This window comes from Rana temporaria, chromosome 8 (genome assembly GCF_905171775.1).
Source record: "Rana temporaria chromosome 8, aRanTem1.1, whole genome shotgun sequence".
Lineage (NCBI taxonomy): Eukaryota > Metazoa > Chordata > Amphibia > Anura > Ranidae > Rana > Rana temporaria.
The window spans coordinates 44,158,677-44,163,964 of NC_053496.1; positions in this window are offsets into that span (position 1 = coordinate 44,158,677).

Sequence of the window (5,288 nt, forward strand, 5' to 3'; positions counted from 1 at the left end):
TGCTAAACAGCATCAGAAAAGAAATCCAATTAGTTTCTTCAAATTGTTATAATGTCACTTGGGGAATATTAAACTATCTTTAAGGCAGGTCTGGGTCTTAAATGCATTTAAATGAAAATGTAAAACTTTTAACCACTGTTCCTGCTGGGAGCAATCACAATCAACTCGCATAATTTGATTTTTACAGTCACACACATACATTAATACTTACTCAATATGTCTGTCACTTTCCACCGCTATTAAAAGCTTGTGACAATTTTTCTAAATGATCCTTTTTGCACAAGGGGGTGGTTGAGTTTTAAGTTTTCTTCCTTCATCCATATTAGTCACAGCTATTAAACATAGAATGTCTAATTTAATAAAAAGAAATAAAAAAAAAAGGAAATGTTGTTCTTTTTTGCATGTAATGTGGCGCAATGCCCAAAAAAGGAAATTTGTCTTGACGTCTGCACTGTCGTCCCATCACAGGGATGACAGTTGAGGACGCTTATAATCCTGATGCGGTTGGCAGGTGATGTATACTGGATATAATTCACTGTATAAATTGACTTTATGGCAATTTGGTATTAGAATGTAGCTAACTCCAGATTTCTAAGCTTGCTTGGATTTGTCATTCATTCTGGATTGTGATCAAAGTTTATCAGTAAAAAATGTTTTGGACTGCACTGTGCCAGAATTGTTTAACCCCTTAAAGCCCAGCTCTGAGTAGCTAAAATATTATCCCTTGCTGTGGGGCTGCGCTCACATTATAATGGTAGATTAGTAATTGCTCATTTAGTCTAGGGGAGAGGCAAACCAGTTTTACTTACCTGATCCTCCATTCCAGACGTCTCCAAAATGTGGCCGTTTGCTTGTATTTATCCGGCCCTTGGGCACTATTTCATCGACTGATACCAACAATAGGGCATAATTGCCCTCTCACTGACACCAATGGAGGGACACAATTCCTCCCAATGACACCAACGATGGGCCACAATTGCTCCCAATAACACCAACAATGGGGCCCAATGACACCAAAGATGAGGCACAATTCTTTCCACTGACACCAAACGTGGAGCATTGTTTTTTCCCACTGACATAGAGACCTTTCCTACTCTCATGCCGCGTACACACCATCACTTTATGTGATGAAAAAAAACGACATTTTTAAAAACGTCACTTTAAATGACCGTGTGTGGGGGAAAACGTTGTTCCATGTCTTGTGAAAAACGACAAAAAAAAATTGAAGCATGCTTCAATTTTATGTGTCGTTTTTCAAAACGTTGTTTTTTACTTCACAGAAATTGACCGTGTGTAGCAAAAAACGAGGTTTAAAACAATGTTTTTACACCCGCGCATGCCCAGAAGCTAGTTATGAAGCGAGCTTCAATGGAAAAACGTGGTGAACGTAACCTCACTTTGCTAGAGCATTGTGAAAAAACAATGGTGTGTAGGCAACTTCGTCTTTGAAAATTGAAGTTTCAAAAACGTAATTTTTTACTTCACAGAAAATTTCGTTTTTTTTTTCATCACATAAAGTGATGGTGTGTACGCGGCATCAGGCTTTGTACACATGATAGGTTAACCAGAGGACAACGGTCTGAAGGACCGTTGTCCTAGGTTAACCTATTAAGGTGACTGATGGTCTGTCGTGCGTACACACCATCAGTTTAAAAACCGATCGTGTCAAAACGCGGTGACGTAAAACACGACGTGCTGAAAAAAACGAAGTTCAATGCTTCCAAGCATGCGTGGATTTTTAACCGATGGTTGTGCGTACTAACGATCGGTTTTGACCTATCGGTTAGCAATCCATCGGTTAAATTTTAAAGCAAGTTGACATTTTTTTAACCTAAGGTTAAATAACCTATGGGGCCTACACACAATCGGTTTGGACCGATGAAAACGGTCCTTCAGACCGTTGTCCTCTGGTTAACCTATCGTGTGTATGAGGCTTCAGTAGCCTCAGCCTGGCCCCACTAAAGTCTGAAGGACAGTAAACTGGCCCTTTGATTAGAATGTTTGGAGACCCCCGCTCCATTCTCTTGGCAGAGGGAACCCCCCTGCACTGTAGCAATGGACTGGCCCTCCAGATCCCCACATCCAGTGCAGGGCCATAGACCCTACGGTGGTCTTGATAATGGCAGCATCCTAGACCACTTAGTTTAAAAGCCTGCATCTCTGGTGGTATATGGGGGGGGGGGGGGGCATTAGTGCGTAGGTAATTGGCAGCTTGCACATCTGGAAAGGCAATGCTGAAAGATATATCACCAAGATTACCACCCTCCGTCAAATAACGGCGGGACGATAAGCCTTTAGTTCTGGGAGGACGTCATATGACGTCCTCGCCTTCCCGAGCCACTAGGGGGTGCGCGCACCCACCGCGTCACTGGGAACCCGTTGCGCGTGCCTGGCAGCCGCGATGTACGCTGGGCAGCCGCGTTTGCCCAGTAACTGAGCAGGACTGTGGATCTCTGTGTGTAAACACAGAGATCCACGTCCTGTCAGGGAGAGGAGACTGATGGTGTGTCCCTTGTACATAGGGACACCAATCGGTCACCTCCCCCAGTCAGTCCCCTCCCCCTACAGTTAGAATCACTCACTAGGGTATACATTAACTCCTTGATCACCCTAGTGTTAACCCCTTCCCTGGCAGTCACATATACACAGTAATCAGTGCTTTTTACAGAACTGTTCACTGTATAAATGTGAATGGTCCCAAAATAGTGTCAAAAAAATAAAAATAATAAAAATGCTATAAATCTATCCCCTATTTTGTGGCCGCTATATCTTTTGCGCAAACCAATCAACGCTTAGTGCGATTTTTTTACCAAAAATATCTAGAAGAATACGTATCGACCAAAACTGAGGAAAAAATATATGTTTTATATATTTTTGTTGGATATTTATTATAGCAAAAAATAAAAAAATATTGCTTTTTTTTTTAAATTTTTGCTTTTCTTTTGTTTATAGCGCAAAAAATAAAAACCGCAGAGGTGATCAAAAACTACCAAAAGAAAGCTGTGGGGAAAAAATTATAAAAATTTCATTTGGGTAAAGTGTTGCATGACCGCGCAATTGTCATTCAAAGTGTGACAGTGAAAGCTGAAAATTGGCCTGGGAAGGAAGGGGGTGAAAGTGCCCTGTATTAAGGTGGTTAAAGTGCACGTGGAGCCATATTTTATTTTATTTTTTTGGTGAGGGGTATTTACCAATTCTAGTAGCTGCCTATTGTCAGGAACATCAGTGTCAGGATTGAACATCAACATCAGAATCTCAGCATTTTATCACTACAGGTAACGCAGTCCCCTTAATCTAGTCACAATAGAAGAAGTCAAGGCAGATGCAGGTTTGTTCAAAATACTTTCCATTTATTATATCATATTCCATGGTGCCATGAAGTCAAGTGTTGATATTTGAAGAATTGTAAAAAGACGAAAAACAAACTCTGGGTGCGTTGTAATACGCTTGGGGAGTGTGGTTTCCAGATGGTCAGTGAATAATAGTAGGTGGTAATTAATCGAGGAGCCAAAAATGTGGTTAATATTTAAAGTTACATGAATGAGGGTGTAAATTGTCGATTGGACTAACACAGCTGACAGATGGTGTCAATGGCCTTTACCTTTTTTTAGTGATGGTATCAAAAAACAACCCCCATGGGACTTTAAAGGCAAGAGCATGGGTTAAGGCCTAAAAGGCAAACACCATTCTTTATTACAAACATGGTAAAAGTCCAAAGATCTAAAGGATTAAGACATAGGGCCAGATTCAGAGAGATCGGCGTATCTCTGTGCGGGCGTAGCGCATCTCATATGCGCTACGCCGACGTAACATAGAGAGGCAAGTACAGTATTCACAAAGCACTTGCTCCCTAATTTACGGCGGCGTAGCGTAAATGGGCCGGCGTAAGCCCGCGTAATTCAAAGTAGGCTGGTAGTGGGCGTGTTGTATTGAAATGAATCGTGACCCCATGTAAATGAAGCGCTGAACGAACGGCGCATGCGCACGTATGCTCAGAATCACGTCGAATTTACTCCCTAAGATACGCCGGGTCCATTCATGCGATGTGAACGTAACCTACTCCCAGCCCCATTCACGTACGACTTACGTAAACGACGTAAAATACGACGGCTGTTCCGACGTTTCCAACGTCCATACGTTTGCATTACTTGCGCCTCATATAGCAGGGGTAACTTTACGCCGGACGTAAGCCTTCCGTAAACGACGTAGCTAAATGTGACGGGCGCAAGTACGTTCGTGAATCGGCGTATCTAGGTCATTTGCATATTCGACATGTAAATCTACGAAAGCGCCCCTTGCGGCCAGCGTAAATATGCACCCAAGATACGACGGCGTAGGAGACTTACGTCGGTCGTATCTTGGCAAAATTCAGGCGTATCTGGTTTCCAGAATACGCGTATAGATACGACGGCGCACATTTGGACTTACGACGGCGTATTTGGAGATACGCCGTCGTAAGTCCTTTCTGAATCCGGACCATAGTTTCATAATATATACAGGTACAACATGAATACAGAGCACAAATAGGGATATGCTTCCTGTCTGAGATACACCAGGAATAAACTGTCAACGACCATTCAGCTTGGTCGGTCTGGGTATGAATATCAGGCACGTCCCTATGAATTCTGTAACAAATTCCTTCTTCGTGGAAGAGAAGGGTATAGCAGATGTTGTACATATATGAGAAAAATATACACATAAAACCACAAGTTGGTCAAATTGGCTAATGTCTGGTGGTCCAGCAGGTGGTTCACAAAGACGGACACCCACAGTCCACTGCACACACTCAGGGGCCATCTGGCACATATCATGCCTAATGTCTCTCCCATGGGTTCAGCCAAAAGTGGATTTTTTTTTTATCCAGCCTGACCAAGCTAAATGATCATTGGCAGATCTTTCCTGGTGTATCTAAGACAGTAAAGCCTCTTACACATGATCAGTCCATCCGATAAAAACAGTCTGAAGGACCGTTGTCATAGGTTAACCGATGAAGCTAACTGATGATCAGTCGTGCCTACACACCATCAGTTAAAAAAACGATCGTGTCAGAACGCGGTGATGTAAAACACAACGACGTGCTGAAAAAAATGAAGTTCAATGCTTCCAAGCATGCGTCGACTTGATTCTGAGCATGCGTGGATTTTTAACCAATGGTCGTGCCTACTAACGATCGGTTTTGACCTATCGGTTAGGAATCCATAGGTTAAATTTAAAGCAAGTTGGCTTTTTTTTAACCGATGGTTAAATAACCTATGGGGCCCACACGCGATCGGTTTTGACCGATGAAA